Source organism: Acinonyx jubatus, chromosome A2 (genome assembly GCF_027475565.1).
Source record: "Acinonyx jubatus isolate Ajub_Pintada_27869175 chromosome A2, VMU_Ajub_asm_v1.0, whole genome shotgun sequence".
Classification (NCBI taxonomy): domain Eukaryota; kingdom Metazoa; phylum Chordata; class Mammalia; order Carnivora; family Felidae; genus Acinonyx; species Acinonyx jubatus.
In genome coordinates this window covers 122,310,067-122,323,805 of record NC_069383.1, presented here as the reverse complement: position 1 = coordinate 122,323,805, position 13,739 = coordinate 122,310,067, and the positions used below count along the sequence as shown (strand labels likewise).

Sequence of the window (13,739 nt, the reverse complement as noted above, 5' to 3'; positions counted from 1 at the left end):
GTGAAACCTTTTGTAAGCTGAAATGGCATAAAGTGAAGAGTGTCCCCCACTTTCTGAGTTCGAGTTCTGACACTTTGCTTTTACACAGACTTACGTTACTACTTGTTTTTGCTAACCAAAGGGAATCTGAAGAGGATTTTTGCTTTTATGAAAAAGGCCATTAACTACTAATGTGGGTAACTCAAACTTTGGGAAAGCTGGGGATACTTGTAATACTTTTTTCCAAAAAAGATCAACAGAATTTAAAGTTAAGTAAATAACCATGGTTTTGTATGTAGAGAAAAACATTTTCAATTTGTTACAGTGATTTTTTTTGTCTAAAAAAGAATTGCCAATTAATGATATAATCAATTCATGGAAATTCAGACTCCTCTAACCAAGAGCTGGACAGTCTAGGGTCCTGTGGTCAAATCTGGCTCACCAGCTCTTTATGTATTGCCCACAAACTGAGACTGTTTGTTTGTTTATTAAAGTTTATTTATTTTGAGAGAAAGACAGAGTGTGGGAGGAGCAGAGGGAGAGAGGGAGACAGAGAGAAACAGAATTCCAAGCAGCCTCCTCACTACGAGCACAGAGCCCAACTTAGGGCTTGAACTCCTGAACTGTGAGATCATGACCTGAGCCAAAACCAAGAGCTGGATGCTTTTCCGACCGAGCCTCCCACATGCCCCTATTTTTTTAGGTGGTTGGGAAAAAAAAAATCAAGAGAATAGATTTCTACATAACATTCAAATTTCAGTGTCCACAAATACGTTATTGTAACATAGCCACACTCATTTGTTTATGTATTGTTGACTACTTTCATGTTATAACAGTAGTTGTAGAGTGCTGATACAGATTTTATGGCTTGTAAGGCTAAAAATACTTATTATTTGGCCATTTACGGAAAAGTTTGCAGACCCCTGCCCTAGCTATTAAAGAAAATACAAGAAAACTTGTATTTCTAATAAAGAAAACACTATTAATAGTGATAATAACTGTGGTAAGTGCTTTATATACATGATTTCTAATAGTCCTGGTATGACTACACTGTAGCTGAAATTACTTCCAGTTTACAGATTAGGACACTGAGGCTTTGATTTACTTGATTATAGCTGGGTTTTGAAGACAGCCTGTAACAACTTTTAATGTATATTGGCTAGAATTTAGACCTATTTAAAAATAGCACTGCCAGTCTTTTGAAAGCAGGATTTGTCTTCTATCATCTAATTAGTAGTTATTAAATAACATTGTGTTGATAGATTTGTAATCAGTCATTCCAGTGTATGGAACTTTTCATATGCCATATATTTATTATAGGTATCTGCAGGGGAAACCTACTATTCCATTTTGATAGTAGATAGCAGAATCTACTGTGTCCATATAGATTCTGCTTTTGTTCACCATATATAAAAAATGATTACAAATTAGTGCAACTTTTGAGAAATTCTAATACAGTGGTCTTGCCAAATTGGCCTGTAGGGCCTTTATTTAAAAATTGTTGCTACTCTGTAATTTACTGTAAGAAGAAAATAAATTGGCAAAGCTGATGGGTGCTCATGGTTATAGCTTACTGAGGCAAGGTTCTGGAAGGAGGCAAGAAGGTATTGATTTTTTTTTTATTATTTATCTCTTACCTCTGTCACTGAACTAGGGGATCATGGTAAATGATTATTATTATGTTAGAACTTGATGATGATGGGTTTGTGTGTCATTAAAAAGTGGTTTGAGAGGAAATCCATTTAACAGAGTGCTTAGGCTAACTTTAAACCTGGGGGAAGAGGTAACCACCCTTTCCTCAAGAGCTTTCTGAAATCCAGTTATGACAAGACTTATTAAATGAAACCTGTTAGGGAAACTATATCTTAGTTTGCAGAAATCCTTGATGATGATGGGTTTCCAACTGGTTTCTGAAATCCAGATTAGGTAAACTATATCTTAGTTTGCAGAAATCCTTATGCTGGGGTGCCTGGGTTGCTCAGTTGGGCGTCTGACTTTTGCCCAGGTCGTGATCTCACAGTTCAGGAGTTAGAGCCCTATGTCAGGTTCAGAGCCTGGAGACTGCTTCAGATTCTGTGTCTCCCTGTCTCTTTGTCCATCCCCCTCTTGCACTCTGTCTCTCTCTTTCTCTCAAAAATAAACAAACACTGGGTGTTGTATGGAACCAGTTTGACAATAAATTTCATTAAAAAAATGAACATTAAAAAAATTTAAAAAATCTTTAGGCTTCTTGAATGGATCCTTCAGAGGATCAAGGTTGTAATTACACAGGGCTAAATATTAAATTTTTAAAAATTTTTTAAATTTATTTTTGAGACAGAGAGAGACAGAGCATGAGCCAGGGGAGGGCAGAGAGAGAGAGGGAGACACAGCATCTGAAGCAGGCTCCAGGCTTTGAGCTGTCAGCACAGAGCCCGACGCAGGGCTCAAACTCACAAACCGCGAGATCATGACCTGAGCCAAAGTCGGACACTTAACCAACTGAGCCATCCAGGTGCCTCACACAGGGCTAAATATTAGGAAAACAGCCTGTAAGATTCATATAGTTTCCTGGATACTTGAAATAATTACTATTTAGACTTCCTTAGATACAGCTAATAGATTATAGTGTAGATAATGCCTTCAGGACATATTTTTCTTTTAGTATCTTCATTGTCTGTAACAGTGACTAAATAATAATAAATGTTATTTTGGCTAACATTTATTAAACACCATGTGCCAGGAGTTATTTTTTTTTTCTAGTACATCATTAAGTGTCCACAAAACCTGCTAGTCTTAATAATTTATTCCAATATTACAGGGTTGGAAGGGCCACGTAAAACACTCAAGGTGGCTGTGATCTTTTCCACTTTGCTGTATCGTAGAGCATACTCTAAATGTTTGATGAGGGAATGTGTAAGTATATGAAAGAGATCATTGTTATAAGGAAAACACCTTCATGTAATTTGAATCTGTTTTTTATCTAAAGTTTCTTTACTCTTAATTCTGTTACTATTACAGTTAAGTTTTTGAGAGATTCATTCTCTTTTTACTTGATTTGAAATAGAATTATTAGGAATAATCTAAGGTATGACTTGTCATTGAACAAATCAACTGCTGTCTGTTCTACTCAGCGATGTGATTGGCAGCAAGGTTTGGTATTTCTGCTCCCATTAAGGTGAATTACAAAGAATCAGTTATTCCACATGTTGTTTGTTGAGCTAAAACTAAATGTTAATACCACATCAAATGCCATAGTGTGTATGGCTTGAAGAATTCCCATGCATACCTTAAATGATTTTCACAGGAATGGTATTGGTCACATAGACAGGACTTCTATAACTAAGAAAAAAGTCTCAGAGGATTTAAATGATTCGTCCAGCTAATTGAGCTGAAAACTCAAGCCTTATGACTTTAACACCAAGTTGGGCAATGTCTTTTTTTAAGGGGCAAGATCTGAATCCACATAATGGGAATCAGCAGGTCTTCACATGCCTAATCAAGATAGGATTGTAAAGATAAACAGCTTCTGCCCCTTTAGAAACCTACTTAGTCCCTGGAACCATCAAAGCACAGGTGCCCACAGAGGAACAAATAGAATGTACTACATCATAGATAGGTATGCACTAGTTCTGCACTAGTGGAAATATGTAAGCCAAAGGTATGATTTCAAGTTTGCTAGAAGTCAAAGTTAAAAGTACAGTGAAACAAGTGAAATTTTAGTTAACAGCATGTGTTCAAAAGTTTGTATCTACATGTATCAATATTAAAACAGTTATGAATGAGATACTCTAAATTGATTATTGACATTACATCTTTAATGTTTACTAGGTACATGACAAAACACTCAATAGTCACATCTGGCCAGTGGCTACCTTATTAGACAGCACAGCACTGAAGAGTAGGATACTGAGACCAAGCTTTCCTGCTTAGATATGGAGAAGCTCTGAGAGAAAAGTAAGGGAAAAAAGTTCTCCTGATTCATTCCTCTACATCACCCATAATTTGTCATTCAGACGATCTCCTTTATGTTTAAATTTAAATGTCTTTTCATATTTTTAACCTAACCGGCTAGTCATCTCACTGTTTGATATTCAATCATCTGATAAAAAATTTCTATTCTCAAGAGTTCTCTGAGGAAGCAGTATATCTGTGCAAGGAAATACATAAACATGACTCTAGTGATTGGAACAAAATTAGAAGATTCCTGAGGAAAAATTGCTGCTATAATTTAACAAATGCACCTCAGCAACAGCCAAGGCTCATGAGAAGCAAATTGGTTATTTTGGGTTAATGTCAAATGAATGTGCTTTCACTTAACATTTTTTTCTTTTTCTCATTCAGCTAAAATGAATGGTTGATAATGGTTAGGATGTAATTTAGTTACAGAAAGAGAAAAAAAGCTGGAAAAATTTTAAACTATGTGTCAACTTATTCAATCAATTATGTCCTAATAAAATTATATTAATTTTTATCAAGATTATAAGGATTTTGGATTTTTTCCTAATCTTTTAGACCTTTATTAATTCAAAATAAAATATTCCTAGGAAATTAACACACATGATTATACATTACTGCAAGATTTCCCCAGTTGACAAGGCTTACCAAAGCATTAAAGTAGTCTAGATACTTTAAAGTTCTAGATACTGATATATGTAGTATACACATAAGGTTTTTTTTTTTTTTTACCATAATGAATGGAACATTCACTTGTCTGAAATTTTGTAGTGTTTCCTAAAATGATTAATCATATCATCATCTAATGACAATGACATGAACTACGCTACACATTTTGTTTTGTATACTTGAAACAAATTATTTCATTTATTCTTCACTCTATAAGTAACTCTTAAAACGAGTAGCAAGTGCCCCAATGACTTTATATTTCTAGACTGTATAACTCTAGAGAAGATATTTACAAGTAAAAAAAATTGCTTTTTTACTTTTTATAGATATTGGTAAATAACCCTCTACAGAATTTGTACCACTGGATCCACCCACTAAAAATAGGTATGTGAATGTTTTTTTTACCCAGTGCACTTACCAACACAGTGTAAATCTATTGATCTTTGCCAGTTCAATAGATGGAAAACATGAGGTGTCAAAATATTCTTTTTTTCAGTTGTATTTTCTGTTGTAGTTGAAATTGAACCCTTATCATAGCCCTTATCATCCTCACATCTCAAAACAGCCCTACCAGGGGATTAGCAAGTTTTAAATGAGATGACTTTGTCAATGGAAAGTCATAAGAAAAATTGAGTGAGCTATGTAGGAGCTTCTTCACTTTGGCAGACAGGTTCTCCTTTTAAAAAATGGCTTATTTTTTTCTGAGGTGATTTCAGTGCTTTTGATAGAAATCTGTTCATGTCCTAAGAAGTTAATTAATGAGGCACCTGTTAGGAGCACTCAAACCATCCAAGGATGGCTGGCAAATCTGTCCACTATTATTATATTTTTAAGGCTAAATGGGGGTTAAACTGAACATTTTGAAATAAGACAGTTATTAAATTTATACCCACAGAAACCCCAAAGGGATGCTAAGAATTGATGGACTTTTATTTTTACTTCCCGGATTCTTAACTGATCCAGGAATGAAATCCACTGTTGACTCTTCACTCAGTAAAATCATATGAATATTGAGTACTTTATTGTCTGTCAGTAGATGGCATTCTTGACTAGAAACATACTTCATAACTTCACTTCGTGGCCTCTCCATAACCTCTTAAGTACTTGATTAAAAAGCTTCTGCTTTGTTAATTTTTTCCCAGTCTTGTGATATATTCTATATTCTTTAATAGCTATATGCATTGACTATTATTATAGACAGCTCTTGTGAACTAGGCATGTACAATTCAGCATTAAATAATTGTCTTTGGAATAATACCACTTAAGGATTATTTCCAGTGACTGAGGACAGGTGTAGACGGCATGAGAAATGAGGTCTTTTGAGATATGGAGATCATTTTCTTTGGATTTATTCCACTGACCTCTCTGGTAAACCTTTTAATGGAGCAGCAGTATGACAAAATCATCCTGGAAATCATAGTTCTTCTGTCTTGCAGAGACTTGAAGGTCCTCTAGCACACCACTTTAATTTTATAGATGAAAAAGCTCATTTCTTTCCCAAGAAAGTTCTTGGAAGAGTTAGGACTCCTTGATTTGAGCCCAGTGATTCACCTTTCTCAAAATTACCCATGCCCTGTTTGAGCAAGAAGTGAAATACACAGCAAAGGTGGAAAAATTGCAATCACATGGAAAATCCACATTATTTAGTTAGCGTTGGCAGTATTTCTTTACTGTTCCAGCCATCCCATATGAATCTTTGCTCTCTGAGGTATCTAATACGCTTTGTTTGTGGATGATAATTTGCCAGCTAGCTTTTAGATTCTGAGATGGCAACCTTACCATCTGGTAAGAAAACCAGGATTAGATAGGTATTAAAAGATCTTTTGTTGCTGTAAATAAGACTTAAAAACTTTATCAGCTTGTGGAATTTCTCTCCTTAGACAGAACTACTCATACATATGCCTTTATTCCAGACCCTAGACCAGGAAATCTTTGACAGGATTTATGCTGATGTATCTGATAAGAAAATTCATTAAATGCCATTTTAGAGAGATGAGAAGACTGAGTATGATACCTGGAGTTAGTAAACTATAAAATAAATTTATAAAATAATTTCCTTGAGTATAAGGCCAGATGCATTGTTGATTATGTTTGTCAGAAAGATCAGTGTGTTAGTGGGGTCCTAACAAAGAGCATATTGCTCTTGTCATATTTTTTTTCTATTTTCCTTCTGTTGAGTCAGTAGCACCCATCTCGCTGTCAGAAAAGCATGGGATTGCATTTTCAGTATTACCTCAGTCACTAATGATTCAGGCTTATGCTAAAAGAGGACCAGATACTTGTTTTCCTTGTTGCTTGAAGCTTTGACAAAATCTGTTCATTTGCTTTGAATAGTATTGCTCTGAGTGTATTTTTTGCTTGGGAAAAAAAAGGCTATAGTTATTTGGAAAAATTGAGTTTTCATCTATCTTGGCCTTTCTGTCATATTAATAAGATCTGCTGTCTTAGAACTCTGAGAACTAACAAAAGAACAAAGTGTTTGAGAACACTTATGAGTCTATACATTGCAGAAACAAAAGATTTACTTTTCTCCATTCTACTTGTATTTTGAATAGAGTTTGAATTGAATGATTATTGTGAATGCCATGAGATTTAATGGTGCTGTTATCAGTTTGTACATTTAGCCAGGTATAAAGGATTATACTTGCCAGGTAACCTGAAAGCTCCTTACATTAAGCAGCTTATTAATACAGAAGTTAGTTTTGATGCAGTCGCAAACCCTGGACCCTTACTATCTATGTAGAAGGGGAATATTTCATCTGGTATTTCAACATGCTACAGTAAATACTTAAAAAATAACTCAAAATTTTGAACAAATTAAACCTACTGTATATCATTTTATTTTTTTTCATTTTTAAAATAATTCCTGTCATGTTTAAAAAAAATTCTTTAACATTTATTATTGAGAGGCAGAGACAGAGCATGAGAGTAGGAGGGGAAGAGAAAGCAGGAGACACAGAATCCAAAGCAGGCCCCGGGCTCTGAGCTGTCAGCACAGAGCCCGAGGTGGGGCATGAACTCAAAAACCGCGAGATTATGACCTGAGCTGAAGTCGGACACTTAACTGACTGAGCCACCCAGGCGCCCCATTCCTGTCATGGTTTTTTATAAATGTTTGATTGCTTCTATTGGCTTAAAATAATATTTCTTCCTGATGAAAATTGTATAGGTCCTTAACTTGTCAGTAAGAGGAGCTTTGGTATCCTATATGGTAAACACATGATGTATTTTGATTAATGGTTATGCCAACTAGAGAACCAAATTTCAATAAAATGGTGTATGTTTTAAATTTTGATGATTTAGAAGTCACAGGATCATGTAACACTGTGTTTATTCTTGGCCTATTTCATTCATTTACTATTGCACACATCCACTCACACCTGTCCCCCAGGGTTTCAGTGACCACTGTGAGAGAGGCACTGTACTAGGTGCTGGGGTACAAATATGAATACCATCTTGCTTCTGGTCCATACAGTTTAGTTAAAAGAGAAGTATCACTAACCCGTGTAAAATGTACTATAGGAAATACTGCGATAGGAGATACAGAGGTAAGCCTTAATTCAGTGGAGAAAGGCTTGGAAAGTTTAGGTTGGTAGAGTTGAGTTTTGAGGGGTGAGTGCTTCCTTAGTTACGATGTAGTATAGATTCCATATATTGTCATGAAAATTTTGTGTAGCAACAACATAATCCTCATGGAGTTACAGCATGGTGTCATTAGGAGAACTTGTCTGGTTCACATCATCTGGATCACTGCCAAGGCCCTGTAATTTAGTAGAAAGTACACAGTAGTTGGAGGTAAGAGGTCTCATTGTACCTATTAGTAATGCAACCATAGGCCAAACATGAAACCTCTTTTACCCTACTTCTAAGTCCGGTAACTGGAGATAATACCAGTAGATACTCAATACATGATCCCCTTTGGACATTAAGTCAAACATTTATCTGGAAGTGTGCTGTAAATGGAAAAGCTTCATAAAATGAAACTTCTTTTATTCTATCCATATTCCACACCTACTAAATTTTATTCATTGAATTACATGTGAGGAATAAATAATTTTGTTTTGGTCTTCAAGAAGTAATTAATGCTTTACAAGTATCATTATTGGATTCCACCTTTTGTTTTGGGGCTCAGGAATAATCTCAAATATTTTTCTCAAGAATATAACATGTATATGTTCCATTCATACCATCATGCCTTAGTATGAATCGAGTATAGAAAAGATATGCCCCAAACTATCATTTTTATTCACTTATTTTAATTTCAGTCACTAACACCTCTGGCATGTCAGGCTCTCTGCTAGGCACCAGGGATATGCAACATCGATGCCACCATCATTTAGTTTACATTGCAGTTAGGGATGTAGTAATAAGTCACATAGACAGTCAGTGTTCAATGCTTTGAAGAAGCAAATGTTGTCCTGTGAGAGTATAATATATTAGGAGGGCTTGACTTAGGCCTCTTTCTAATGCCTATAAAGTGAAGTTTAAATGGTGATCTACAGAAAGAATAGGTGGAAATGGGTTAAGGGAAGAATATGCCAGATGAAACAATATTATGTATAAAAACCCTTAAATGGGCAGGATCATGACAGATTTCAAGAACTGAAAATACTTTCTTCTATCTGGAGTGCAGAGGGTGGAGAATGGTGGAAGATACAGGGAATATTTGGCAAAAGCTAGATGATACGGGGATTTGTAGGCCTGTTAAAGAATTTTGGTCATTTTGCATGATTAATAGGAAGACACTGAAGCATCCTCAGAGGGTTGAAATGGATAGGGGCAAAAAGGATAGGCGGTGTCAGTGGTGAATGCAGTGAGAATGTTCTTACTGCTGTTTGAGGTATAAAATGATGGTAGGTGGAAGGGAGTTGGTGACAGAGATGTGGATGAAGTTAAATGGTCTGCATCTAGTGGTGGATTGACTACTCTTCCAATAGGTGAAAGAAAAAGATGTGTGTGACTCCTACCTCTCTGGCTGGTGAATTATGGTGGTACCATTCACTAGCAGCACTGGAAGTAGACCATTTGGGTTCAGGGGAGAATTGGTATAAGAAATCATGTATTTGTATTCAGACATGTTGAATTTGACATCCCTTTAGAGTATCCAAATAGTGGTATCAGGTAGCCAATTGGCTGCATGTATATAGACCTCAGAAAGGAGAATTTGAAGATAAAACATAAGTCATAGAAATGCAAATATAAATTTGTGTTAAGTCCAAACTATTATCAATATCACTTAGAGTTTAAATTTAGAAAAGGTCGGTGTTCAATTTCTGAGGGTAATAAAAGTGGGGGCATTTGTAAATTTTGGATAACCCTCATACCATTTAAAATTTTTGTGGGGTGCCTAGCTTTCTCCTTCGGAAGAGCATGGGACTTTTGATCTCGGATTCATGAGTTCAAGTTGGGTGTTGAGATTACTTAAAAAAATTAAGTCATAATTTTTAATTGTTGCATAATTTATGTAACCTTTAAATTTTAGATTTCATGTTTTTAAAATAAATTAATTCTGATCTAAAAAGATTAGCAATGATTTTTAAAAAGATGGTGAGAAGGGAGATTTTATGTCGTTTACAAGGAATGAATATTAATTGTTGCTCTCTATGACCTGAGGAAATTTTTCCTTAATTTCAAATGATGAGTTTTTAGTTTCATATGAAACTCAAATGTTTACTATAATGTGTACAATAAGCAAAACTATTAGTATCTCTTCTTTATTCTAGATATTTGGATATAAATCAGCTCTTAGGCTTTTTTAATAGATTTACTATGATAGTTTTCTAAATTACACAGTTTAAAGAATATCATGATAAAATCAGATCCTCTAATTCCCTGAGACACTTTTTTTTTTTTTTTAGCATTGAAACATTTTATTCTAAAATCAGCAGTACTGGCATGCCAGTAACTTAAAAAAAAAAAAAAGACCCAGGTTTATGCTGTATTCTAAAATCCATTTCTTTATTTGTAGGTGATGAGCAGTTGAAGTTGAGATGAATAACATATTTAGGGGTATGTACCCTTTGTTTAAGTAAAAAGATCTATATGTGTAAAGTAGTATATAAATTATCTTTTAGGAGTTGTACAAAAGTTTTGACTGTTGATAATAACTGAGACTACTTTTCCTTTTCAGTTACAGAATTAGTAAGTAGCTCTTTCTGTGTTAGTAATATATACAGAAAGCAGTAGCAATTATAATAAACTATAATAGGTTGTTTTAAATGTAATGTGTAGCCCCAAAACTTCATTTGCAAAAAAAAATTATTATGAAATTCCATTTGCCACTGTATTATAAAATTCTACAGTTTTGGGGCCGCCTGGGTGGTTCAGTAGGTTGAGCCTCTGACTTTGGCTCAGGTCATGATCTCACGGTTCATGGGTTCAAGCTCCACATTGGGCTCTGTGCTGACAGCTCAGAGCCTGGAGTCTGCTTTGGAGTCTGTGTCTCCCTCTCTCTCTGTCTCTCCCCCACTCGAGCTCTGTCTCTTTATCAAAAATAAATAAACATTAAAAAAAATAAAAAAATAATAAAATTGTACAGTTCTTAAAATAAGAAAGTTAACTAATTAAATTTATTATCCAGATAACTCTAATGTACAATACATTTATTTGTTTTCCTGTATATATATAGGAAACACATATTGGTGTTTTTTATGCAAGTTATATTTTGTCATGTTAAATTCTAACATTGCCAACATGTGTATTTTGAAACCTACCTTACCCCTGTAAACGTTATCTCATATGTTGCCATTCTTAGTGATGGGTTGGCCCTTTCTTCAATAGGAAAATTCTCAATAAGCATCTGTTTTTCAATCTAACACCTTTGTATTTTGTATTAAGTTTTCTGTCGTTGCTCCTTCTAATGTAGTGCATGCATGATATACTGGAAAATTACCAGTTTGCTTGTTTTAGCAATGTATATTTTGGTAATTTTGTGGTAATACTGTGACTGGTATTTGCTTACCTAATTGCATGTAATCCTATAGCATTACAGAATTTAATTTACGGAGAAGACTTTTAGACTTAAAAAGGATTACTGGCCATTTAAGAATGATTATTAATCAGTATAAAATTGAATCTTAACTACATTAATGCCTGTCAACATATACACAGATATTTGCACAGACACATATACGGTACATACCTGATCCCATAGCAAAGATGTCCAAATTAAAACAAAGCAGATGGTATCCTACAGTCTTGGGCCGTCAAAGCCTTGGGACAGGAATTTTCAAGGCAAGTGTTTTGAGGCTAATCTTGCTCTCAAGAGCTGTGAGATCTTAAGCAATTCAGTTTCCCTAAAGCCCACTTTATTTGTATGGTTAGTGGGATAAATCATACATGATTTCTTATATGACTTCTTCCCTAAAATAATTTCATTTCATAGTTGAAACAGCTAACGTTTAGAGGTGAATAATTTTGTATCAGTAACACTGTTATGAACAGTGTACAGGGTGCGGTAAATTTACTTCTTGGGATCGAACAGTGGAAAGGTGCAATTGATTCTTTGGATATTCAGCAGTATTCTTGTTTTCTTCAATTTTGGGGTGGGGTGGATCTAAGAAAGCAAGCTTCCTTTCTGTGTCCTTTTGTCTTACCTGACATGGAGACGGAAGATTGACTCATATTGAAAGAATCTCTCATAACCTTGTTTGCTGAAGGTTATCTTTTATCTGATTTCTCTCTTCCTGGATAGGTTGCAGGCTGAAGAACATTAAAATATCTATTTTCCTAGTGGTTTCCTTTTCTAGATTTGAATAATTCACTTGATTCTTCTAAGCTACTTAGATGAAAGAGTGTTACCCAGGAATGCTAATTTTAGTTCCTTTTGTTTGAAATTAGAGAAATAAATGTGTTATATTTTTAGTCTAGATTGTAAGTCCTCATATCCTTTAATCTGCTCATTTCAAAAACTCTAAATAATGTTCAGGAACCTTTTATGTTGTGAGGTTAGCTATTTGCTTCCAATAGGTGTTTCTTTTTTGTTTTATTAAAAAAATTTTTTTTGAAGTGGGTAAATATGGGGAAAGATCCAGTTGAGTATTGGGCTTATTCCTCATTGAATACTTCTTTGTGTTCCATTCATATATTATTTTAAGCTCCTTATTACAAACATGACAACAGCAGATAAGAAATGCCCCCCTTTTTATACTAGAGGGGATTTTTATGAACCAGGCCAGAGACCAGTATATATCTTGGACCATTTTTCTTAATCTGAAATTCTGTGATTTTAATCAGATAGGTGAAATCTAAAAAAAATCGTCATCTTTGTAGATGAAAAATGGTAAGATGGTATCTATTTTATATGGATTAGTCTACATATGCAAGGAGTAGTTATTCACTGTGTAGAAAATTATATATATAACTCATGTGTAAAAATGATAACAACAAGCAGCAGAGCCTATTAAGACACTAACTTCATTTAAAATAAGAACGTAGTTTTCATCACGAGTGCCAGATATTAAAAACTATATTTTAAACATTTGTAAATCAAATGGGAATAAAATGTTCTTTGCATATCTTATTTTGTTACAGGCATTTTTTTTCTGTATTTTATGAAACAAATCACAGGCATTACAGTTTGAAATCAACTTTATTGTTTTCATTGCATTTGCTATGTAGCTGCTGAATATTTGCAGTAAGATTTAATGACAAATGAAGTGCATGTTTGATTATATGCCATTAGTAAAAATGTCTTTTTATGGCAAAGGGTGGTTTTCAGCATGGCCTTGACAAAGGCAATGTGCAAATGTGTTCTTTCCCATCAAAAGAATAGAAATCAGCATAAACAAAATTTAAAGGAAATATTAAAAAAAACAGCAAATATTCTTTGTGTGTTAAATTATATCAACATATAAGTAGAGAGCATAGATCTACTGATTTTCAGAGGCAAGTGTAATACTATGTAGAAAAGTTGTAAATACCATAATTATTTTACTAAATTAATTCCAATTTCATTACCTATTTTATTATTTTATTTATTAAAAAATTTTTTTAACGTTTTATTCATTTTTGAGACAGAGAGAGACAGAGCTTGAAAGGGGGAGGGTCAGAGAGAGAGAGGGAGACACAGAATCTGAAACAGGCTCCAGACTCTGAGCTGTCAGCACAGAGCCCGATGCGGGGCTCGAACTCATGGACCGTGATCATGACCTTAG

General features: G+C 34.5%; 1 protein-coding gene across 5 annotated transcripts in view; it reads left to right on the top strand.

Moving 5' to 3' along the window:
* The window catches only part of LOC106969548 (contactin-4), an 884,673-nt gene that overhangs the window by 123,894 nt on the left and 747,040 nt on the right, over positions 1-13,739 (top strand). For 2 of the 5 annotated variants that reach the window (XM_027042502.2, XM_053219036.1), the window contains exon 2: positions 10,553-10,593. The exons of the other annotated variants lie outside the window; for them this stretch is intronic. The gene's annotated coding sequence lies outside the window, so the exon portion shown is untranslated. The remainder of the gene's footprint in view (positions 1-10,552; positions 10,594-13,739) is intronic. 5 annotated transcript variants of the gene reach the window in all.